General features: G+C 40.4%; 2 long non-coding RNA genes across 2 annotated transcripts; both read right to left on the bottom strand.

The window, feature by feature from the left end:
• Positions 1 to 13,691: 13,691 nt before the first annotated feature.
• LOC144761707 (uncharacterized) lies at positions 13,692 to 15,911 on the bottom strand. Its single transcript, XR_013595862.1, has 3 exons — positions 15,801 to 15,911; positions 15,157 to 15,286; positions 13,692 to 13,802 (listed from the first exon to the last, which is right to left on the bottom strand). It is a non-coding gene; the product is annotated as an uncharacterized LOC144761707 (long non-coding RNA).
• A 3,771-nt stretch (positions 15,912 to 19,682) lies between these two features.
• LOC144761706 (uncharacterized) lies at positions 19,683 to 21,278 on the bottom strand. The gene is made up of 3 exons (XR_013595861.1): positions 21,183 to 21,278; positions 20,348 to 20,478; positions 19,683 to 19,769 (listed from the first exon to the last, which is right to left on the bottom strand). It is a non-coding gene; the product is annotated as an uncharacterized LOC144761706 (long non-coding RNA).
• Positions 21,279 to 26,852: the final 5,574 nt, after the last annotated feature.

The raw sequence follows: 26,852 nt of genomic DNA, 5'->3' as shown, positions 1-26,852 counted from the left end.
TCATTTTTGGTAGAGTCCAAAAAATCAATTTTCTGATGAAAAACGATGACCCCGGACCTGTCGAAAGTTCAAAAAAGTGGTCAATATTGATGAAATTGTAACATTTAATCTTTTGACTTTAAATGACGGTTGGATGTGAACTATTACTTTTTCAAATAAAATAAGTGTGTTTAAAGTCATTTCTGTGCCTGAAATTGGTCAAAATTGAAGCTTTTGAGTAAGCGAAAACTCTGTAAAAATGGCAATTTTGGTCACTGTGAGGGTGTAAAAAGTGGTTATTAAACATGAGGCCCGATCCAAATGACATTTTGAATCATTTTTGGTTGAGTCCAAAAAATAAATTTTCTGATGAAAAACGATGACCCCGGACCTGTCGAACGTTCAAAAAATGATCAATATTCATGAAAATTTAACATTTAATCTTTTGACTTTAAATGACGGTTGGATGTGAATTATTACCTTTTCAACTAAAATAAGTGTGTTTAAAGTCATTTCTGTGCCTGAAATTGGTCAAAATTGAAGCTTTTGAGTAAGCGAAAACTCTGTAAAAATGGCAATTTTGGTCACTGTGAGGGTTTAAAAAGTGGTTATTAAACATGAGGCCCGATCCAAATGAAATTTTGAATTATTTTAGGTAGAGTCCAAAAAATCAATTTTCTGATGAAAAAACGATGACCCCGGACCTTTCGAACGTTCAAAAAATGGTCAATATTGATGAAAATTTAACATTTAATCTTTTCACTTTAAATGACGGTTGGATGTGAATTATTACCTTCTCAACTAAAATAAGTGTGTTTAAAGTCATTTCTGTGCCTGAAATTGGTCAAAATTGAATCTTTTGAGTAAGCAAAACTCTGTAAAAATGGCCTTTTATGTCAACGTTTTCACCTGAAACTTCTTGTAATTATGACAGCTCTTTAGAAACAATATACTGTTACAGCCGCTGGACCTTCCTGGTTGCGGGGATATATAGGACTTGTAGGTTCACCAAGAACCAGACGAACCCAGAGTCAAAAACGGAGCAGCAATTTGCAATGGCTTTTTATTATGTACCGGGTACATAGCAATTATTGTGGGAAAATGTATACATGGAAAAATAGGTATGAAAGACACCTATGTATTTCTGAAATGGGAACAAATTATAGAGTTTAGAAACAGTACATATTTGCACATTTTCAAAATTGAGAATACTCATACTAGCATGAGAATTATCGGTCATTTTTCAAAATGACTTCTTTTTTACACAATGTCTTTCATATGGAAGGCAGAAATGCATCAAAAATCAATAGGTAATAACAGTTGCTTTACAAATCTGAATTCCCGATGTAAATGATACCTCTCTTGTGTGGGTAGGCATAGTGCCCACGACAGGAAATAGCTCAAAACCCAACGTGAACACACCCCATTTTCACAATGAAAATGTACCCTTTTTTTGCGAAGTGTCTAGCTGTAGTTTTTTAACACCAGCTCTGCCGGCACCTAGGGAAACCAAGCAAACCTATAAATTTTTTAAAACTAGACACCCAGGGAAATCCAGGAATGGGTGACTTGACTGCCTCCCACCAAGTCCTGTTACCCAGAATTCCTTGCAAACCTACAAAATTGTCAAAAAAACACATTGTCCCCACATTTCTGTGGTGGAAAGTTCTGGAATCTGCGTAGATCCTCAATTTCCACCCACCCCGAGTTCCCCAAAGTCTTCCAAGAAAAATGGTACCTCACTTGTGTGGGTCAGCCTAGTGCCTGCGACAGGGAACGGCACAAAACGCAACGTGGTCACACCTCAATTTTGCAGTGCAAAATTACCTTTTTTGGCAAAGTACCTAGCTGTAGTTTTTGAACCCTAGCTCTGCCGGCACCTAGGGAAACCTAGCAAACCTATAAATTTTTTGCTAAAAAAAAAATCAGTTCCTAGTCTGCTTTCTGCCGCCCTGGGGGGGATATCGGGGGTGGGGTTGCCCTGATATGCCCCCAAGGGGGTCAGAAACACTGTGGCTATTTGTTTGGGGGGTGGGGGCATTGGTATGCCCATTCTGGGCAGTCCCCCACACATAAAAAAGACAGCATAATCATTGGAGTTTAGTAGGCTTCTTACCCCCCGGGGGACAGATGGGGAGCACCAGCCCCCACCCTAATTAAAATTTGCCCAAAAAAATCCCTGGCGTCTAGTGGGCCTTTAGCTCTCCTGGGGGCAGATTGGGGGCTACTGCCCAATCTGCCCCCAGGGGGGTAGGAAGGCTATAATTTTTGTGGGGGAGGAGGGCATGGGCAAGCACGTTTTGGGCAGCCCCACTCTATTTCAAATTTGCCCCAAAAAAAACCTTGTGTCTAGTGAGCTTTTTTGCCCCCCCCCCGGCGGGGCACATTGGGGACTAATGCCCCCATCCGCCCCGCAGGGGGGGCTGAAAGTCCTCTAGATGACAGGGAGTTTTTTGGGCACATTTTAATTAGGGTGGGGGTTGCCAAAAACGGGCAAGCCAATGCCCCCACCCTAATAAAAAATATCCCCAAAAAATCCCTGGCGTCTAGTGATCTTTTTGCCGCCCCCCCGGGGGGCAGACTGGGGCCTACTGCCCCATATGCTCCCCAGGGGGGACAGGAAGACTGCAATGTTTGCGGGGAGGCAGTGGGGGCATGGACATGCCTGTTTTGGGCAGCCCCCACCCTAATTCAAATTTGCCCTAAAAAATCCCTGGTGACTAGTGGGCTTTTTCCCCCCCGGGAGTGCAGATTGAGGCTAATGCCCCATCTGCCCCCCAGGAGGGCAGAACGCCTACTCGACACCAGGGATTTTTTTGAGCAAATTTTAATTAGGGTGGTGGTTGTCAAAAACAGGCATGCCAATGCCCCCACCCCAATAGAAATTTGCCAAAAAAAATCCCTGACGTCTAGTGGGCTTTTTCCCCTCCGGGAAGGGCAGATTGGGGGCTACTGCCCCATCTGCCCCTGGGGCGGTAGGAAGGCTGTAATTTTTGGGGGGAGGGGGTTGGGACATGGGCATGCCTGTTTTAGGCTGCCCCACTCTAATTCTAATTTGCCCCCAAAAAAACCTGGCATCTACAGGGCTTCCCCCCCCCCCTCCCCCCCGGCGGGGCATAATGGGGGCTAATGCCCCCATCTGTCCCTCTGGGGGGGGGGCGAAAGTCCACTAGACCCCAGGGAGTTTTTGGGGCAAATTTTAATTAGGGTGGGGGCTGCCCAAAACGGGCATGCCAATGCCCCCACCCTAATTAAAATTTGCCAAAAAAATCCCTGGCATTAACTGGGCTTTTTGCCCCCCCCCCCGGGAGCAGATTGCCCCCCAGGAAGGGCAGGAAGGCTGTAAGTTTTGCGGGGGGAGGGGGCATGGGCATGCCTGTTTTGGGCAGCCCCCACCCTGTGATGCTGACTGACCGGAACATGAAAGTAGGCATCATCCAGCGAACAAATCCAATCTCCCAGTCTGAGATGTGGATATATTTGATGGAGAGCCAACATGCAAAACTTCTCCTTTTTGATTGACTTGAGTGTTCGCAGATCCAGAATGGGCCTGTATTCTGATTTTCGACCCTTTTTCTTTACAAAGAAGTATCTTGAGTAGACCCCTCGACCTCGCTGTGATATTGGCACCTTCTCAATAGCTAATTTTCACAGAAGGGGGGCAACTTTGTTCTGCAATATCTTCATCTGTTGGAACGATGATGGAACCGGAGGGATTGAGGAGGGATGGCGTCGAAAACGTAGAGTACTCATTCTGCAGCGTAGCTAACACCCACTGGTCATTTGTGATAGCTCGCCATTCTTCAAGATGATATGCAATACTTCCCCCCCACTGGAGTGGTGAACAGCAACGGGGGAAGTGGGCACTCATTGTTTGGTTGGCGTCTTAGCGCATGTAGTAGACTGCCGCTGGTTTCCTCTTTCCCTGGAGGAACGCAGGCCTTGGTACCGAGACCTTTGCTGACCCTGCTGATTCTGATGCTTTTGCCAATGAGGTATGAACCCTCTTTTGGGAGGATCGTCAATCGTAAGGTCTGAAGCATCTTCCGAACTCTTTCTTCTTTTCTAGACCCATGGACTTTAATGTGTCTAGCTCGGTCTTCATACGGGACATTTACTCATTTGTATGTGTGCCGAATAAAGATGAGCCGGAGAAGGGGAGATTGAGGATCCGAGACTGCGCTTCTGGTTTGAGTGCTGTAAGACAAAGCCAGGAAGCTCCCCTAGCGCATATTCCATGGGCATAGGCGTGAGCAGAAACAGTAGCTCCATCGGCTGCGGCGCCGATTACTTGCTTCGCCAACAGACTGCCTTCTTGCAAGATTTCTTCAAAATCTTTGCGATCTTCCTTGGGCAGCCTTTCCGTAAATCTTTGAAGGTAGTCCCACAAAGACCTGTCGTAGCGACCCAAAAGAGCCGATGCACTTAAGATCTAAAGCATAGAGGCTGATGTGCCGCAGACCTTCTTCCCCCATGAATCCTGTGCCTTACTCTCCTTATCTGGTTGAACAGTAGAGGATGCAACTGAGTGAGTCTCTTTTGCCGCAGCGATTATAACGGAATACGGTGGGGGGTCAGATCTAAGAAATAACGGGTCCTCCTCCCGTGGACGGTATTTCTTCAGCACCAATGGCAACAGCGGTCTAGATGCAGCCCTCTGGTGTAAAGTCTCAAAGATAACTGAAGACGAGCTCTGCCTAAAAGTTGGATTAGTTCGGAGAGTGACATAATCCTGAGAGAAATGCAAAAAGGGTTCTTTTATAGTGAACGCCTGAATTTATCCTACTCTTCTGGCAGATGTCAGAGCTAGAAGTAGGGCGACCTTCCATGTTAGATACTTGAGGTCGGCTTTGTGAATAGGTTCGAATGGGTGCTTCATCAGTTGCGAGAGGATCGTATTGAGTTCCCATTCCGGTGGGAAAGGCTTAACCAGAGGATAAGCCCGGAAAAGACCTCTCATGAACTGTTTTATTAACGATGAAGAACATAGTGAGGGAACGTTAGCTACCTTCCTGAACCTGGATAGAGCCACTAGATGGACCTTTATTGAAGAGAAAGAAAGACCAGAGCGAGCCAAATGTAAAAGGTAAGGAAGAATTATTTCTGTAGGAGCTTCAAACGGGGGTAAAGTGTTTGAGATACACCAGGAGCAGAATCGCTTCCATTTAAGATGATAAGTCTTAAATGTGCTCTGGGTTCGCGCCTTTTCCAAGAGGTCACGGCAATCCTGAGGAATTTGGAGGTGTTGAAATTCTAGGAAGTCAGGAGCCATGTGTGTAATTTCAGAAATAGAGCGTCTGGGTGAAGTATCTGACCCTCGTTGCGTGATAGCGGTGTTGGAGCTGGAAGAAATCTGATTGGAGGTTCCTGGGATAGCAACATGAGCTCCTGAAACCAATACTGGCGGGGCCGGTGAGCAACCTTTACAACGCAACTTTTACAACGCACTACCATAACAACAAAACTTTTACAACGCAAGTGGATTTACAACGCAAGATTTTACAACGCAAGATTTTACAATGCAAATACCTTTTACAACGCAAGTACTTTTACAAAGCAATTTTATGTGTGTTATATGCAATATGTTTTATATTTTATAAAAACATTTTTTAATTATATATGTGAATTAATATTTTTATTTATTTTTAAATAATTTACATTTAGTGAAGTTGTTTATTAAATTTATATTTATTATTATATTTTAAAATTATTCTATTTTATAAATATAATACTTTAGTATTAATAATTTAAAAAAGAGATTTAATATTGTCAACATTTTTGAAAGTTTTATTTTTTGAAATATATAGTGTAAAGAGTGAGTAAATAATATTTAAAATATTATAATAAATTAAATATCATTAATAATATACTAAGGTATTAAATGGTACAAATACTCTAGTATATTGAAAAAATACTTTAGTATAATTGAATAAAAATAGAGTATTATATTTGAAAATTTTAAAATAATATTGTTTTTAATGTCAGGTATTATATTTAATTATGGTTAGTAAGACTCAAGTTATTTGAATTAATAATTTAGTATTATAATAAAAAAAAATGGAGTATAAATGTTAAAAAAATTACTTTAGTATTAATTTAAAAAATAAATTTTTAATTAAATATTTATTGAAAGAGGAAATAGTATTGTTTTGAAACTCAGGTAATAAAGTTATTTAAATGTTAGTAATACTGTAGTACATTGAATTAATACTTTAGTATTAATTTTTTAAAAAAGAATTAATGTTGGCTATTTTTATAAAAGTGTTTTTTTTTAATTATTTTAAGAGTGTTTATTTAAACAATTAAAATAAAAAAACTGGATTTTATTTTTGAAATGTTGAATTTAAAAATTAAAATATCTTGCTCTAAATAATAAAAAAAAACGTAATTGTTTATATTTAATTTAAAAAAATTATTGTGTAAAAATGTACACTTATTATTAATGTGGGAATAATTATTTTTGGTTTCAGTTAAGGATAAAAAAGTTGGATTAAGGTATTATTTATATACATAAAAATAACTAATTGTATAAATTTACATTTATTAAATTTAAAAAAAATTGTAAATTTTTAAAAATATTCTTAAAAGTGATAGATTAAATATAAAAATTATTTACAATTAATAATAGTTGTAAAATGTATTAAAACTAATTTTTTTTAAAAGTTCCCACGATTTTGCATTGATTTCAATGGAAGTAATTGTCCTTTATTTATTTCAATAGATGAAGCTGGTTGTCCCGCGGAACTGAAAATGAAGGTTAAAAAGAAGAAGAAAGGGAATCTTCTGAAAGGAAAGGGGATAAGCATACAGGTAAGGATATTATTACATTTTTTTGAAGTAATAACATATTAAAAAGATGTTTAGATTAAATAAATACATTAATAAAAATAAAGAAAACATTGTTTTGTTATTTATTTTTTTATTGAAAAAATGTAGCTAAATATCATTTGTTTCAAATAAATGTATACATATTTTTCTGTATTTTATTGTCTTATAATTATTTAAATAAAAATATGTTAAATAATTAAATACAAATAGTCCCTTTTTAGGTTTCGCCTGGCGTTTACTGCGCAAGCAGTATAGCGCAGGCGAAAACTTTTGTAAACAAGTATGGAGCTTTCTCCCGCCTCTGTCTTCCATTGGCTAGCTCCATAAATGGAGGCTAGCCATTGGAAGACAGATCTACCCGTCATTGCCGGAAAAAACACAGTTGATGGACAGAATGTAGAACAATGTCATACATTCACCCCAGTAGAAGGATCTGGGCCTAAATCCATCGTTTTTTTTGCAGATTCGTGGGCGTTCCCGCGATTTTTACTCATCCCACCCCTTTCCCTATGTCATGCGGCGGTGGGCGGTGGTTTATTTTTTATTTTTTCCAAGCTTTATTTTCGCCATTTTGGAAGTGTGCTTTTCAGGGGTGGGTTGCGCGATGTCCCGCTGTGCGTTCCCGCCCCCCCTCCCGCTGTCTGTGTGCCCGTTCCTGCCCCCCCCTCCCGCTGTCCGTGTGCCTGTTCCCGCCCCCCTCCCACTGTCCGTTCCCGCCCTCCCTCCCGCTGTCCGTGTGCCCGTAGGTGCTTGTTGTACTCTGACACTTGTTGTTTACTGTGCCATCCCATTCACCGCGCGATTGGTTAGAAAACAGCGTTAACTGGAAGAGATTACCACCACGTTGACCACCGGAAGTGATAGCTTGCGTCGGCAAAGGGAACTCTAGTTATATATAAATCTATATATGCTGCCTGCCCCCTTTTCCACGGTCTGCAGTTAGCATTTGTTGGGAATTAAACTTTACACATAGCGATCAAAACCCAAGCTTGTGTTAAAAGAGCGTGTGACCCCCAAAGACAGGACAACCGGTGTCAAAACCAAACGACCAAGAAGAACTTTCTGAGAAAAGTGATATCTATTGAACTGGCGGCCTTGTCGAGTGGAGTTTGCATGTCTACAATTTCGCCTGCATCCTCATAAGTTGTTTTATTAAAAAGTCTAAGCGAAGTGCTAATAATATTCTAAGGAACTCGAGCGGTGCATCACTTCCAGGGTAAATGACTAATCTTTTCCGTTGTGCGGTCTATTCTTTGTTTAATTAATTGACGGCTATGGAGGGCGGTCAAACCACCAACTCTTTGTCGGTATGGTTATCTTGCTTGTCAGTCGGTACAAACCAGGTTTCTAATTGGCCCATGCTGTCTTCAGCTTATGAAGGGCCGGAGAGTTGATAGAAGGCTGGGGTGATCTGGTGTTTCAAATTCTCCGTCTGTAGATCGTACGGGAGGTAAGTACAACGTTTGATAACTCTGCCTAATTCCATGAGTTTATTAGAGACAGATTATCCGATTGTGTACGGCAGGCCCCGTGTCCTGCTTCGTCGCACCGCTTCATGGATACCCCACCTCAGTCTCCATGCCTCCCTCTTATGTCTTCTCGTTAACGTTCATTTTTCTATTTTTGATTTTCTCAACCACGTATGAAATTTACAGAAGAAGTAGATATGGAGGTTTTCAGGGTTGGGACGCTGCCAACATTTGTGGAATCCGTGTCTAAAACCAAACATAAACAGACTCTACATCTCCTTGTCCTCTGCCCCGGCGGGAGACAATGGCGGCCGGAGGGCGCTGCTAGGCAACGGCACGGCCGGGGCTCCTACTCCGAGGGAGAGCTGGTGCCCGAAGAACTCCTGCCCCAAGGCGGCTCCGGAGAGCCCAGTGCACCCGCCGGCGGTGAGTGCTGCCTGCATGCATATGTGCCTCGTCTGCGCTCTGCTGGGGGGTGCCTGTGTGCACTTCTGGGGGGAGGAGGGGAGTGCCTGCATGCATGCTCTACTTCTGTGCGCCGATGGGGGTGTGCGCCTGCATGCTTGCCTTATCTCCGCTCTGCTGGGGGGTACCTACCTAATGTACCTCAGTGCATTGCTGGAGGGGGGGTGCCTGCATGCACTTCTGGGGGTGGGTGAGCCGGCATGCACGCCTCATCTCCGCTCTGCTGGGAGGTGCCAGCGTGCACTTCTGGGGGTGAGTCTGCGTGCATGCTCTACTTCTGTGCACTCTGGGGGTGTGCGCCTGCATGCATGCCTCGTCTCTGCTGTGGGGGTGCCAGCGTGCACTTCTTGGGGGGGGGGGTTTGCATTTCGGGGGGGTGAGCCTGCGTATGCAAGCCCTACTTATGTGCGCTGTTAGGATATGTGTATGCCTGCCTGCTCTGCCGCTGTGAACTGCTGGGGGATTGTGTCTGCATGCTGTACTTTTGTGCACTGCTGTGGGTGTACACCTGCATGCTGTACCTCTGTGCAGTGCTGGAGGTGTATGCCTGCATGCTGTACGCCTGTACCTCTGTGCACTGCTGGGGGTGTACACCTGCATGCCGTACCTCTGTGCACTGCTAAAGATGCGTGCCTGCAAGCACTACTTATGTGCGCTGGTGGGAGTGTGTGTCTGTCTGTTCTGCCGCTGTGAAATGCTGGGGTGTGTTTCTGCCTGCTCTGCCATTGTGAACTTCTGGGAGTGTGCGCATATCCGCCCTGTTTCTGCGACCTTCTAGGAGCGTGCCTGTTTGTTCTATATCTGTAAAATGATGGGCGCGAAGCTGCTTGCTCTACTTACATGTACTGCTGTGAGGATTACCTGCCTGCTGTATCTCCGTGATTTGTTGAAACGAGTGCCTCTCTGTTCTACCTATGCAACCGGCAGGGAGGTGTGTTTGCCTGTTCTATATCGGGACTCCTAGGAGACCTGCCTAACTGCTCAGATATGTGCCTGCCTGCTCTATCTCTGTGAACTAATGGATTGGGAGGCTAGTCTGTCTTGTTTCCTGATGGACACTGTTTCTGTATCCCAAGGGCCGTGTACATCCCGATGTGCTGCAAAATAAGTTTGAATCCCAGCTGTTGTGCAAATTGTGTACTAAGGGGTTGTGTGCGTGCCTGGGCGTGTGTGCGCATCTGTGTGTGTTTGCCTGTGTATTTGAAAGCATCTTTGTGTGTGTGTATGTGTGTGTGTGTTTGCCTGTGTATGTGAAAGCATCTGAGTCTGGGGATGTGTGCGTCCCTATGTGTCTGTGCCTATATATGTGTACTCATCTGAGTGTGTGCGCGTGCTCTGCTCACCTACCCAAGTGAAGATTTCAACCTGCCTCAACTTCCCCGGGACATAGCCCCCTGTCTTGTGGATATTAAACTAAAGGTACGCCATGCAGCGCTGGAGGCATTTGCTGTGCTGGCCTCGTCCATGGGTTCAGATAAAGCCAGCCTCTTCAAGGCTGTGGATATTGTGGAACTTAATGAGGAGGGGGATGGAGTGATGCATGCAGTCCAGGCAAGGCTAGCCAGAAAAACCCTTCCCAAACTTGATGCACAAGGTCTAGTAGACTATGCCACCCCTCTGCTCATGGAAGAGGTGCTCACATTCTTCCAGGAGCGGACTCAGACTGACTTCTGTCAGGATGTAGGACTCAGAGTGCGCACACTCCCAGCGGTGACTGTGCCCTCAGGCGTCATGGATCCTACAATGACCTACTGCTTCTGGCTGATCCCACCGTTGGTGCCAGGAGGGTGTTAAGCGCAGGTAAAGGGAAAAACAAACTGCCTTGGGAGAATGATTCCGCTCCAGTAGTGGGAGTTCAAGCGAAGGATTCCCTATATGCTAAGGAGCTCCAACAGGTAACTGTGATTTCTTTCATGAGTGTGTGTGGCTGGCTCTGGGTGTGTGTGTGTGGCTGGCTCTGGGTGTGTGTGTGTGGCTGGCTCTGGGTGTGTGTGTGGTAGTAATTGCTGTCTGCTGAGCGCGTCCGTAGGGTACAATAGGTCTCACATTTGCAAGAGATTAAGCTAATGGCAATGTAAATGACAATGCCATTTATTTATCTGTTTTCAAAACCAACACATAAATAAAAATGTTTTCATTTACAATGCCAATAGGTTTAACTTTTCCAAAGTCGAAACCATTGCATTTTAAATGCTTGTTAATCTTTGCAGCTTTCGATGACGTAAGTACGTAAACGTGAACGTAAGCGGCCATTTTGCAGAGCATCGATGGAGGAAGCTGCTGGAAGGTGATCTGCGTCCAGGTAGGAAACATTTCAATTTATTATTTATACATCTTATGTTAAACAAGTATACATCTATTGTAAAGAAAGGATAAGGAGAGATTGCAGTTCACGTATGTAATGTAATTATTGTAAAATAGCATGTCGCCGATCATGTCATTAGAGTATGCCTATGTCGGGTCGTAGAAAGTTAAAAGTTAAAGAGAAAAGTTATTTGTGATAAGAATTTATTGATTTTAAACAATAACATAATATAATGAACATGTATAATAGAAAGAATTTATTTACGAAAAGAAGAATTTATAAATGCATTTTTCGATCATTTCTAGCTGTTTTTTGTCTACCAAAATAATGTGAATCGTGGTTATTCAATTTTTGAATAAAGCTTCTTCGATTTATAACTGGAAATTTGATAATTTGCAATTGTCAAATAAATAATTTATTTTGTTTGCGATGTTTTTTGAAAGTATTAGGATTGACAGTGTTGCTATGATTTAGAAGGAGAGAATAATTGTTTACTTTGGATTGATTGGTTGGATAATATACAATTATCTGTATAATTTATTATTTTAACTAGTAGAGGTGGAGATAGGGAGAATATGCTTTTTTGGGTGGCAGATTTGTTTCTTTTTAAAAAAATTGCATAGGATTTTTGCATTAAAATCGGAAATAGCTAGGGTGATATAGTGAGAAAATGTTTTGTTAGGAAGTAGTTTTTTTTTAGTATGCCATTATAATGCTCACATATTTCTGAACTATGTATTAGAATTAATAATACGATCGATCAACATATTCTAACAACAAGTAGTGCCAAAGAGTTCCCTTTTTGTATATCGTGGTCTTTATCTGGATGTTTTTCGCGATACTTTAATTTTGGGTTTACTAAAATAGAAAAATAATTGAGTATATTTGAATTCTTTCCTGTTATTACTATGGTATTTTATATACAATTTCAGAAACATTTTGTGCTTGTAACCACAATTTATATGACAATTACATGGTTGTTTAAAGAAGCTTTTTTCAAGTTATTTTTTTATTCCAAAAAATAGAAGAAATTATTTGTAATTCAAAATACATTTTTAATTGAAAAAGAAATTGTAGTCAGATGGATGTCAAATTGGAAAGCATCTTACACATTTTCTAATAAATATAAAAAAATGTGTGCCTTTATATTTCGGATTATTGGGGTATTTTGATGTTTCAAACATTGGTTTAATAAAGTTTGAAAACATAGAAAAAAATGTAAGGTAAAAAAAGATATGCAGACCCGACGAAAATTTGAAAAAATGTTGGGGGAAAAATGTTATAGCCAATTGCAATTAGTGTTTGTTTAAATTTAGGGCAAAGCAGGAAAGTAAGGAGAAAAAGTGATTTAGAAGCTTAGAATGTTAGCAACATTTTCAAGGTAGTCTAGAGCCACAGACAACGAAAATTGTTGTATAATACCCAATAGTCTCTCAGACATTTCCTTTGTTCTTTGTGCAACTCGTGGGTTTAGACTACCAGCTAATGTATGTGAAAGTCTCATTTCTTGAAAACTTTGCTCCTTCTTCAAAGTTTCCAAAAAAGAGTAGAAATTAGGGTGTCGTTTTCCAATTGTATGGTTGAAGGAGTTATGCCATCCCTCAATGGCATTATTTGTTTTAGCTTCTCCCTCTAAACAGCTCGTGTAACAGTTCCACCACTCCACATGGAAACGTGGCTTCCTCCTGCGACCCGATCTGCTTAGGTGCCCAATCAATGTGTCTTCAAAATATTTTAAAATGGGTGCCAATTTGTCTTAATTTACAACGTAATAATTTGATTCTGTAATGGCAGTGTAGTATTCATCTACACTTTCGGGAGGCACAAAACAAAGAGCTGTTAATTTTTTTTAACTCAACTTGTAGTTTGCTATCTGTTGAGTATTCTGCAACCAGGGTTGTTTTCTGTAACTTACGCCAGAATGCCTGGGAAAAATGGAAAAAACAGCCCTGAATTTGGGTATCCGTGTACGTTTTACTGATCATGCTCAATTCAAAATCCACAATTATTTTCCTAGGCCTTTTGCATGTTGTATTTTTAATGACTGATAAAAGTTCAGTGTAGGTTGCAGAAGTCTTATCAGGCAGTAAACTATATACTAAAGGGATTACACTATGGTTAATGTTAGCGTGTATAGTGTAAATATGGATGAAAGGATGGGGTGTACTTTTAAATGTCCCATCCATCATCCAAATTTCACTATTTTCTAACTTAACAAGGTTGCGGGGTGTAGTAAAAATTAGAATACGTTTTTGAGGGTTTTCGTTGTCATGGAGAAGGAAGGGTTCATCAGCAAAAGAAATAGTAAGTTCATGTGGAATAACAATGTCAGAAAAGGTATGAGGTGTAGTTGTTTGTGTGTTACTTGCCTGCTTTTGTCTTTGTATAATTCGCCTCAGATTAGGAATTATAGGCATATTACTAGCAACATGACTGGGGACATGCTGTGCAATCTCTCTTAAAATGGATCCTGTAGAATCATTGGAGGTGCTTGCAAGTTCTTTCATCTCATTTATGGTTTCCCTTACATCAATCTCCATTGCAGAGGCAGAGTGGTTATGATCAGTTGTTTTAATAATAATATCTTCATGGGTAACCGCTCTGCCGCTGCAATAGGATGAGTAGTATTGCACGCACCTCCAATGATTTCTTGGAAAAGTTATCCTTTCTTTACAATATATGTATCCAGCAAGCTTAAGTAATTTTTTTCCTTTTCTGGATTTTATGTAAGTAGCTGTTTCCTGAGCAGACATTATCTGTAAAGAAACAATGTTTTATTTTAGTATGTTAATTGAAATGACACATAAAACATAATAATAATCTACATTTTCCTAACTGCTGCATTTTTATGGAGTTAGAATAGTAATTTTCATTTCCACTCTATCTCACACTTTCTCTACTGCTGCAGCTTCCTGGAGTTAGAATAGTAATTCTTACCCCCACACTATTCCACACTTTCACTACTGCTGCACCTTCCTGGAGTTAGAATAGAAATTTTTACCCCTAGACTATCTCACACTTTCTCCAATGTTGCAAATTCCTGGAATTAAAATAGAAATTATCCCCCCTACACTATCACACCCTTTCCCTACTGTTGCAGCTTCCTGGAGTTAGAAAAGTAACTCTTACCCATACACTATCCCACACTTTCCCTACTGATGCACCTTTCTTGAGTTAGAATAGTAACTCTTACCCCTACACAATCCCACACTTTCCCTACTGCTGCACCTTCCTGGAGTTAGAATAGTAATTCTTACCCCTACACTATCCCACACTTTCCCTACTGCTGCACCTTCCTGGAGTTAGAATAGTAATTCTTACCCCTACACTATCCCACACTTTCCCTACTGCTGCACCTTCCTGGAGTTGGAATAGTATTTTTAACCACACCTCTATCCCACACTTTCCCTACTGTTGCACCTTCCTGGAGTTAGAATAGTAATTTTTACCCCTACACTATCCCACACTTTCCCTACTGCTGCACCTTTCTGGAGTTGGAATAGTAATTATTACCCCTACTCTATCCCACACTTTCGCTACTGCTGCACCTTACTGGAGTTAGAATAGTAATTGTTACTCTTACACTATCCCACACTTTCACTACTGCTGCACCTTCCTTGAGTTAGAATAGTAACTGTTACCCTAACACCATCCCACACTTTCCCTACTGCTGCACCTTCCTGGAGTTAGAATAGTAATTCTTACCCCTACACTATCCCACACATTCCCTACTGCTGCACCTTCCTGGAGTTAGAATAGTAATTATTACCCCTACTCTATCCCACACTTTCCCTACTGCTGCACCTTACTGGAGTTAGAATAGTAATTGTTACTCTTACACTATCCCACACTTTCACTACTGCTGCACCTTCCTGGAGTTAGATTAGTAATTTTTACCCCTACACTATCCCACACTTTTCCTACTGCTGCACCTTCCTGGAGTTGGAATAGTAATTATCACCCCTACTCTATCCCACACTTTCCCTACTGCTGCACTTTACTGGAGTTAGAATAGTAATTGTTACTCTTACACTATCCCATACTTTCACTACTGTTGCACCTTCCTGGAGTTAGAATAGTAATGTGCTTTGTAATCTGCTTTTTAAATACCTTTTGATGTAGATATTTTCTTCTTGGTCTAGTTTTTGGTGTTGTTTCTCGTTTTTTGCTGGTCTTTTTTGCTGTCTGGTTTTCTGGGATTCTCTTTTTGAGTTGGTTTTGACAAGATTTATGTAATTATCTGAAAAAATGAGAAAGAAACTGAAATGTAATATTTGATTATAATGTTTCAGATACAGTCAAATATGTCAGTACTTATGTGCATATGTTACATTAAATTTACTTGACCTTGTAACTTTACTACACTTTCCTTGCCACTACATCCTCATGGAGTTAGAATAGTAATTCTTACTCCTACACTATATCCCACACTTTACTTACTGCTGCATCTTCCTGGAGTTAGAATAGTAATTGTTTTCTCTACACTATCCCACACTTCTCCCATTGCTGCACCTTCCTGGAGTTAAAATATTAATTATGACCACTACACCATCCCACACTTTCCCTACTGCTGCACCTTCCTGGAGTTTGAATAGTAATTATCACCCCTACTCTATCCCACACTTTCCCTACTGCTGCACCTTCCTGGCGTTGGAATAGTAATTATTACCCCTACTCTATCCCACACTTTCACTACTGTTGCACCTTCCTGGAGTTAGAATAGTAATGTGCTTTGTAATCTGCTTTTTAAATACCTTTTGATGTGGATATTTTCTTCTTGGTCTAGGTTTTGGTGTTGTTTCTCGTTTTTTGATGGTCTTTTTTGCTGTCTGGTTTTCTGGGATTCGCTTTTTGAGTTGGGTTTGATAAGATTTACGTAATTATCTGAAAAAATGAGAAAGAAACTGAAATGTAATATTTGATTATAATGTTTCAGATACAGTCAAATATGTCAGTACTTATGTGCATATGTTACATTAAATTTACTTGACCTTGTAACTTTACTACACTTTCCTTGCCAATACATCCTCATGGAGTTAGAATAGTAAATCTTACTCCTACACTATCCCACACTTTACTTACTGCTGCATCTGCTTGGAGTTAGAATAGTAATTGTTTTCTCTACACTATCCCACACTTCTCCCATTGCTGCACCTTCCTGGAGTTAGAATATTAATTATGACCCCTACAATATCCCACACTTTCCCTACTGCTGCACCTTCCTGGAGTTGGAATAGTAATTATTACCCCTACTCTATCCCACACTTTCCCTACTGCTGCACCTTCCTGGAGTTAGATTAGTAATTCTTACCCCTACACTATCCCACACTTTCCCTACTGCTGCACCTTCCTGGAGTTGGAATAGTAATTATTACCCCTACACTATCCCACACTTTCACTACTGTTGCACCTTCCTGGAGTTAGAATAGTAATGTGCTTTGTAATCTGCTTTTTAAATACCTTTTGATGTTGATATTTTCTTCTTGGTCTAGTTTTTGGTGTTGTTTCTCGTTTTTTGATGGTCTTTTTTGCTGTCTGGATTTCTGGGATTCGCTTTTTGAGTTGGTTTTGACAAGATGTATGTAATTATATGAAAAAAAGGGAAAGAAACTGAAATGTAATATTTTATTTTAATGCTTCAGATACAGTCAAATATGTCAGTACTTATGTGCATATGTTACATTAAATGTACTTGACCTTGCAACTTTACTACACTTTCCCTGCCACTACATACTCATGGAGTTAGAATAGTAATTCTTAACCCTACACTATCCCACACTTTCCCTACTGCTGCACCTTACTGGAGTTAGAATAGTAATTATTACCCCTACTGTATCCCACACCTTACCTACTGCTGCACCTTCCTGGAGTTAGAATAGTAATTCTTACCCCGACACTATCCCACACTTTCGCTACTGCTGCACCTTCCTGGAGTTAGAATAGTAATTTTTAACCCTACACTATCCCACACTTTCCCTACTGCTGCACCTTCCTGGAGTTAGAATAGTAATTCTTAACCCTACACTATCCCACACTTTCCCTACTGCTACACCTTCCTGGAGTTAGAATAGTAATTCTTAACCCTACTGTATCCCACACCTTACCTACTGCTCCACCTTCCTGGAGTTAGAATAGTAATTCTTACCCCTACACTATCCCACACTTTCCCTACTGCTGCACCTTCCTGGAGTTAGAATAGTAATTTTTAACCACACCTCTATCCCACACTTTATTTATTGCTGCACCTTTTTGCACTTAGAATAGTAATGTGTTTTGTAATGTGCTTTTTAAATACCTCTGATGTAGATGCTTTGTTATTGCTCTAGTTATTGTTCTTGTTTCTCGTTTTTTGCTGATCTTTTTTGTTGTCTGGTCTTGTGGGATTTCCTTTATGATTTCGTTTTCAGAAGATTTATATGAGTATCTGAAAATACGAGAAAAAAATATGAAATGTAATATTTATTTTCAATGTTTGAGATGTAGTCACATATGTTAATACTTTTGTGCATACTTTACTCTTTCTTTACTGCTGCACGTTCCAGGAGTTAAAATAGAAATTATCCCCCCTACACTATCACACACTTTCCCTACTGTTGCAGCTTCCTGGAGTTAGAAAAGTAACTCTTACCCCTACACTATCCCACACTTTCCCTACTGATGCACCTTCCTTGAGTTAGAATAGTAACTCTTACCCCTACACTATCCCACACTTTCCCTACTGCTGCACCTTCCTGGAGTTAGAATAGTAATTCTTACCCCTACACTATCCCACACTTTCCCTACTGCTGCACCTTCCTGGAGTTGGAATATTAATTTTTAACCACACCTCTACCCCACACTTTCCCTACTGTTGCACCTTCCTGGAGTTAGAATAGTAATTTTTACCCCTACACTATCCCACACTTTCCCTACTGCTGCACCTTTCTGGAGTTGGAATAGTAATTATTACCCCTACTCTATCCCACACTTTCCCTACTGCTGCACCTTACTGGAGTTAGAATAGTAATTGTTACTCTTACACTATCCCACACTTTCACTACTGCTGCACCTTCCTTGAATTAGAATAGTAACTGTTACCCTTACACCATCCCACACTTTCCCTACTGCTGCACCTTCCTGGAGTTAGAATAGTAATTCTTACCCCTACACTATCCCACACTTTCCCTACTGCTGCACCTTCCTGGAGTTAGAATAGTAATTCTTACCCCTACACTATCCCACACTTTCCCTACTGCTGCACCTTCCTGGAGTTAGAATAGTAATTCTTACCCCTACACTATCCCACACTTTCCCTACTGCTGCACCTTCCTGGAGTTAGAATAGTAATTCTTACCCCTACACTATCTCACACTTTCCCTACTGCTGCACCTTCCTGGAGTTGGAATAGTAATTTTTAACCACACCTCTATCCCACACTTTCCCTACTAATGCACCTTCCGGGAGTTAGAATAGTAATTCTTACCCCTACACTATCCCACACTTTCCCTACTGCTGCACCTTTCTGGATTTGGAATAGTAATTATTACCCCTACTCTATCCCACACTTTCCCTACTGCTGCACCTTACTGGAGTTAGAATAGTAATTGTTACTCTTACACTATCCCACACTTTCACTACTGCTGCACCTTTCTGGAGTTAGATTAGTAATTTTTACCCCTACACTATCCCACACTTTTCCTACTGCTGCACCTTCCTGGAGTTGGAATAGTAATTATCACCCCTACTCTATCCCACACTTTCCCTACTGCTGCACTTTACTGGAGTTAGAATAGTAATTGTTACTCTTACACTATCCCATACTTTCACTACTGTTGCACCTTCCTGGAGTTAGAATAGTAATGTGCTTTGTAATCTGCTTTTTAAATACCTTTTGATGTAGATATTTTCTTCTTGGTTTAGTTTTTGGTGTTGTTTCTCGTTTTTTGCTGGTCTTTTTTTATGTCTGGTTTTCTGGGATTCTCTTTTTGAGTTGGTATTGACAAGAGTTATGTAATTATCTGAAAAAATGAGAAAGAAACTGAAATGTAATATTTGATTATAATGTTTCAGATACAGTCAAATATGTCAGTACTTATGTGCATATGTTACATTAAATTTACTTGAGCTTGTAACTTTACTACACTTTCCTTGCCACTACATCCTCATGGAGTTAGAATAGTAATTCTTACTCTAACACTATATCCCACACTTTACTTACTGCTGCATCTTCTTGGAGTTAGAATAGTAATTGTTTTTTCTACACTATCCCACACTTCTCCCACTGCTGCACCTTCCTGGAGTTGGAATATTAATTATGACCCCTACTCTATCCCACACTTTCCCTACTGCTGTACCTTCCTGGAGTTGGAGTAGTAATTATTACCCATACTCTATCCCACACTTTCCCTACTGCTGCACCTTCCTGGAGTTAGAATATTAATTATGACCCCTACAATATCCCACACTTTCCCTACTGCTGCACCTTCCTGGAGTTGGAGTAGTAATTATTACTGGATTAGTAATTATTACCCCTACTCTATCCCACACTTTCACTACTGTTGCACCTTCCTGGAGTTAGAATAGTAATGTGCTTTGTAATCTGCTTTTTAAATACCTTTTGATGTAGATATTTTCTTCTTGGTTTAGTTTTTGGTGTTGTTTCTCGTTTTTTGCTGGTCTTTTTTTATGTCTGGTTTTCTGGGATTCTCTTTTTGAGTTGGTATTGACAAGAGTTATGTAATTATCTGAAAAAATGAGAAAGAAACTGAAATGTAATATTTGATTATAATGTTTCAGATACAGTCAAATATGTCAGTACTTATGTGCATATGTTACATTAAATTTACTTGACCTTGTAACTTTACTACACTTTCCTTGCCACTACATCCTCATGGAGTTAGAATAGTAATTCTTACTCCTACACTATATCCCACACTTTACTTACTGCTGCATCTTCTTGGAGTTAGAATAGTAATTGTTTTTTCTACACTATCCCACACTTCTCCCACTGCTGCACCTTCCTGGAGTTGGAATATTAATTATGACCCCTACTCTATCCCACACTTTCCCTACTGCTGTACCTTCCTGGAGTTGGAGTAGTAATTATTACCCATACTCTATCCCACACTTTCCCTACTGCTGCACCTTCCTGGAATTAGAATATTAATTATGACCCCTACAATATCCCACACTTTCCCTACTGCTGCACCTTCCTGGAGTTGGAATAGTAATTATTACCCCTACTCTATCCCACACTTTCACTACTGTTGCACCTTCCTGGAGTTAGAATAGTAATGTGCTTTGTAATCTGCTTTTTAAATACCTTTTGATGTAGATATTTTCTTCTTGGTCTAGTTTTTGGTGTTGTTTCTCGATTTTGATGGTCTTTTTTTTGCTGTCTGGATTTCTGGGATTCGCTTTTTGAGTTGGTTTTGACAAGATTTATGTAATTATCTGAAAAAATGAGAAAGAAACTGAAATGTAATATTTTATTTTAATGTTTCAGATACAGTCAAATATGTCAGTACTTATGTGCATATGTTACATTAAATTTACTTGACCTTGCAACTTTACTACACTTTCCCTGCCACTACATCCTCATGGAGTTAGAATAGTAATTCTTAACCCTACACTATCCCACACTTTCCCTACTGCTGCACCTTACTGGAGTAAGAATAGTAATTATTACCCCTACTGTATCCACACCTTACCTACTGCTGCACCTTCCTGGAGTTAGAATAGTAATTCTTACCCCGACACTATCCCACACTTTCCCTACTGCTGCACCTTCCTGGAGTTAAAATAGTAATTTTTAACCCTACACTATCCCACACTTTCCCTACTGCTGCACCTTCCTGGAGTTAGAATAGTAATTCTTAACCCTACACTATCCCACACTTTCCCTACTGCTACACCTTCCTGGAGTTAGAATAGTAATTCTTAACCCTACTGTATCTCACACCTTACCTACTGCTCCACCTTCCTGGAGTTAGAATAGTAATTCTTACCCCTACACTATCCCACACTTTCCCTACTGCTGCACCTTCCTGGAGTTAGAATAGTAATTTTTAACCACACCTCTATCCCACACTTTATTTATTGCTGCACCTTTTTGCACTTAGAATAGTAATGTGTTTTGTAATGTGCTTTTTAAATACCTCTGATGTAGATGCTTTGTTTTTGCTCTAGTTATTGTTCTTGTTTCTCGTTTTTTGCTGATCTTTTTTGTTGTCTGGTCCTGTGGGATTTGCTTTATGATTTGGTTTTCAGAAGATTTATATGAGTATCTGAAAATACGAGAAAAAAATATGAAATGTAATATTTAATTTCAATGTTTGAGATGTAGTCACATATGTTAATACTTTTGTGCATACGTTACTCTTTCTTTACTGCTGCACGTTCCAGGAGTTAGAATATTAATTCTTATCGCTACACTATTACACAGTTTACCTACTGCTGCACCTTCCTGGAGTTAGAATATTTATTGCTACTCTTACACTATTCAACAGTTTAACTACTGCTGTACCTTTCTGGAGTTTGAATAGTAATTGTTATCTTTACAGTATACCACATTTTCTCTACTGCTGCACATTATTGGATTTACATTAGTAATTTTTATTCCTACTCCATCCTACACTTTTGCAATATTTTACTACTGCTACACTTGAAGACAGTATAAAAATGCTGTTATGTAAATTATAAAATAATTACCTTCTTTAAAACTGGAATTTTAAATTTCCAAAGATGAAAGTATTTTTTTTTTTCATTATTGAATTTCTGTGTAAGAATTAGATTAAATATGTGTGGATTAGAAAAAGTTTTTCCATTTTATTTCATTTGAATTATGATTTATTTAAATTAAAAAAATACCTTGAAATTATTGTTGAAGAGGAGTATGGAGCCTTTAGTAAAATCCAATTTTAATAAACTTGGCTTTTTCGTCACACTTTGTAGAAGTTCTTCTATATTTAGTATTTTAACTTTTCATGCTGTTACAAAAATGATATATTTTTAGATATTTGAAAATAATTACATTTAATAAACCATGTAAATTCAATAATTATCATCTAAAAATATGTTGTGCTTCATTTTATTAATATATGTCTCCATAATTATAGTAATATCTGGGTGGTAATAATGTTAATTTAAGTTTGAAAATCAAACTTATTAGGGATCGCTTTTTAAATATTTTACAAAAATATTTCTGTTATTACTTTTGTAAACTTACTTGTATTGCGAAAAGTAATGCTTCTTAAACGGAATCGGGTGTTATATCAAAGAAGAGGTCAGAGGGTCAGCTTTTGGCGTCTGGTCACTCTGCTAGTTGAAAGCAGAACGCCAATCTACGCCAGTCGACATACACAGATCGACACGTACTCGTGAGGATACTTATGACATAGATACTCTATCAACATATATCCGAAGATAATTTCTTCGTTATAGGACGCTTGAGGAATATGTATGTACTACACCCGTTTTGTGGATATTGAGATACCATGATCTGAGGATCATATTGGAACATAATAGCGGAGTTTGATTATTGTGTACGGACACATCAACCTTACAGTTGGAATAGGGACGTAAATGCCCGTCTTTGGACAATATGATTCCTGGATCTGACGATCATATTGGAATTTATTTGCTGTGATTTGTCCTTTAAACTTGGTGACATCCACCTTACCGTTTGCCCTGAAGAAGTCATTGTCTTACTGACTAGACGAAACACGTGTTGGCTGCGAAATATTATTTGAAGAACTTTATTTGAACTCGATTGAAGAATTGGACAATAAAAGAAAGTGATAACTGTTTAAAGACTTTGTGATACTGAATGAGTGCTCGGAGGAACATCTGAACTGATTTAAAAATGGTGTCTGAGTCGTATTTATAAGTTTGAGTTAGTGTCACTGTTATTTTTAATAAACATAGCGTTTGTATTCATTTTTTTTATTCCGTTTAATTACTGTGGAAAGTTATAATTTAAAAAATTAAATAAAGATGTGTAGTTTTCACTTTTTCGTTCCGATTTGGCATCCATTTTGAAAGTAGTGTTGTGCTATTATTTTCATGGAAAGAGTTGTAGGACATATCTACGAACAACACAATTTAAAATGGCGACTATGTTTAAGTTAAATATTTGTTTTAACGAATATTTATTTATAATAAAAATAATATATTGTGAGTTTGTTATATTTTAGAATTCGTGCCATGTGTAAAACTTTCATTAGTTACGTTAAAAGTAGTATTTATTTTAATACGAGAGTATTAATTTTAATACTAGAGTATTAATTTTAACACTCGAGTATTAATTTAAAAAAATGTTTTGTATTTCTTTGGATTAACGTTTAGTTTTTATCTACATTTTAAAACACTTCCCCACCCAAAACCCCTAATTTCCCTACATCCCGTGCCAGGTTTTATTTTACAAAAAAAAAAGAAAAACGTATTTTTTGCGTTGTAAAGGTATGCGTTGTAATTGAAATCATTGTAATAGCACTTTCCTACTAATAACTGTATTTCGCGTTGTAACAGTATTCGTTGTAAAAACATGCGTTGTAAAAGTATTTGCGTTGTAAAAAATGTGTTGTAAATACATGCGTTGTAATAGTATGCGTTGTAACGTCATACATCCGGCGGGGCCACTTGGGAGCAATCAGAATGAGATGGCAGCTCTCTAGCTTCATTCTGCGCAACACTCTTGTAATTAACGGGATCGGAGGAAAGGCGTAAGCACAAATCCCCGACCATCGCATGGACAGGGCATTCCCTCTTGATCCCTGTTGAGGGTACCTGCTGGCGTAATACCGGCATTTCTTGTTCTGCTGTGTTGCAAATAAATCCAATGTTGGCTTGCTCCATGCCTGGAACACTCTGTCCAGCTGAGTGTTGTCCAGTTCCCACTCATGGCAGTCTGATAAGGATCTGTTGAGCCTGTCCGCTAGGGTATTGTGCAAGCCTCTGACATGTTCTGCCCTGAGAGTTATGTTGTGAAGTGTTAGCCATTCCCATAACTCCTGAGCTTCCTTGGATAGTGTAGCTGATCTTGTTCCTCCCTGCTTGTTTACATAAAATATGCTCGTGGTATTGTCCGTCCGGACCAGGACTGAAGACCCTGCGATCCTGGGAAGGAACGCCTGTAAGGACAGAAATATGGCTCTCAATTCCAGACTGTTGATGTGACATTGTCTGTATTTTTTAGACCCTTTGCCCTGCACTTGTAAATCTTGGAAATGACCTCCCCATCCCTCCATGGACGCATCTGTCATCAGAACGAAGTCCGGAGGAGTTTGCAATAATGTGAGCCCTTGCTCCAGATTGCACCGACCATTGAAGAGCATCCACCATGCGTGGGGTTACTTTGATGATGTCGTCGAAGGAGCCTGTTGCTTGTTGCCACTGAAGATGTAGCTCCTGTTGCAGAGGTCGCATTTTCAGGCGCGCTAGTGGGATGAGATTTATGGCTGAGGAACACATTCCCAGAAGTGAAGCGAACAGGCAAACAGGAAGTGACTTTCTTTTTGACACTTGCAATGCTAATTTCTGCAGACGGAGTTGCCTTTCTTGAGACAAGAATGCTTTGCATTGAATTGTGTCCAGACGAGCACCCAGGAAAGGTAGAATCCTTCTTGGAAGTAATTGGGATTTGCCTGTGTTTACAGTGAGACCCAGGGACGCAAAGAGATCGCGACACATTGTTATGCCGTCTCGTACCCTGTTCTTCGAAGGACCTTTGATTAGCCAATCGTCCAAATACAGGAAGACCTGGATTCCCGAAGAGCGTAATGGTACCGCTACCGGAGCCAGGCACTTCATAAAAATCCTTGGAGCCGACTTGAGGCCAAATGGGAGTACTTTGAACTGATAGTGGGCGCCAGCCACAGTGAAATGAAGATACTTTCGATGTTTTGGATGAATTGGGATGTGAAAGTATGCGTCTTCCATGTCTAAAGAAGCCATGAAATCTCCCTCGTTCAAGCAGCTTAGAATCTCTGAAAGAGTGACCATGCAAAAACCTGCTTCTTGAGATATCTGTTGAGATTGCGCAGATCCAGGATCGCCATTCCCCTGATTTTTTCTTTATGAGGAAAAAACGGGAATAGAAGCCTGTCCGCCTCTGATGAACTGGGACCTTTTCTATAGCGTTCTTGAGGAACATTGACTGAACCTCCTTGAACAAGAAGTGAAGACGAGGGGGAGGGGGTCCCCTGGGCGGAATAGTTGGTGGTTTGGTGACAAACTCTAGGGTGTGTCCATGTTGAACGAGGTCTAGCACCCATTGGTTGGATGTAATCTGTTGCCACCGGTGTAGGAAGCCAGATATTTTCGCGCCCACAGGGAGGGAAGGAAATATGGGTGGCGCCCGGCTGATCTCACTGTTTTCTGTGAGTATCTAACCCTCGATTGTTAGAGCGTTTTCGGCCTCCTTGGCGAGAGAAACTAGCCATTCCAGATTGTTGGTATGAGGATTGATAATTCTGCCGATATTGAGGCTGATATTGTCTGTTTTGTGAGTAATAGTTTCCTCTCGAGGAGTATCCACGACCTCTAGCGCCTCTAAAAGATCCCCGCTTGTACTGCAGGGAACCCAGGGATCTTGCGGTATCCGTTTTGATTGCCTGGAGGGCTTTGTCGATATGTTTCCCAAACAAAGATTCGCCATCATAGGCCATATCCAAGATCTTTAGTTGGACCTCAGGACGAAAGGTGGTAGCCTTTAGCCAGCCCTGGCGTCTGAGAACTGCAGCCCCTGCCAGTTGTCTAAAATTTGTATTTGCAATGTCCAAAGCGCAGTCGATGGTTTCTGCAGCTCCCACGCTCCCTTTCCATCAAGCTCTTTCGTGACCCCTGGCGCTTATCCTCTGGAATCAAATCAATCAGACTAACCATGTCTGACCACATTTGGCGATCATAACGTCCTATGATCGCCAAAGAGTTAGCTGCCCTCATTGAAGCAGCAGCCAATGTGGATTTTTTTTACCAATGAGGTCCAAACGACGTCCCTCTTTATCTGGTGGCGTAATGATGGGAGCGGCTGGGTTTTTTGATCTTTGCTGTGCGGCCTGCGAAATGACCGAATCTGGCCATGGGTGTCCAATAAGGCATGAAGCGCTAACGAAAGGAGCACAATATTTTTTGTAAATCCGCGGTAGCACGGCAGGCACAGAAGCAGGATTTTTCATTATCTTAATGCCCTCCTTCCATATGTAGTCTATAATAGGAATGGCCCTGGACACCTTCCTAGTTTCTTCTTTAAAATCGTGGAGCAAGTACACCGACTGATCTACTGTCACTGATAGCTGAAACCTACTTGCAGCCCGCTGCATAAGGTTGTGAAACCCCCCCTATGTCTTCTGGTGGTGAATCTGAAGGCTGTGGAGTTGGTGGAGATGGCATGGGGATAATATAAGAATCCCACGGATCCACAGGAGGATTATCTGGTAGCTCGCCTTCTTCTACTTCTTCATCCGAAGAAGTGTCTGGAGTCTGAGTGGGCAAAATAGGTTGCTGAGGTTCCGTGACCGGAGACCGAGGTGCAGGGATCTCAGGCTGAGGAATAGGGTCGGGAACTGCTGCAGGTTGAAGTGGAGAAACAACCTGCTGTGGTGGAAAGCGTTGTCTGTAGTCAGCCAACATGGCTTGTAAGTCCTGGATGAGACCCGGTGGTAGATGGCTGGACTCTGAAGCCCGAGACTGCCTCTGGTATGCTGTATGATGAGGAACCACGATGTCCTCTTGATAGTAATGTTCCGTGTATTCGTCATCCTCTTCATCATCTTGACACTTAATGTTCAATTCCGAAGGATGGTGAGCTATCCCAAACGCTCCTTCAT

The sequence above is a fragment of the Lissotriton helveticus genome, chromosome 6, assembly GCF_964261635.1.
Source record: "Lissotriton helveticus chromosome 6, aLisHel1.1, whole genome shotgun sequence".
Lineage (NCBI taxonomy): Eukaryota > Metazoa > Chordata > Amphibia > Caudata > Salamandridae > Lissotriton > Lissotriton helveticus.
The sequence above is the reverse complement of the archived record's forward strand: the minus strand, read 5'-3'. Positions and strand labels throughout refer to the sequence as shown.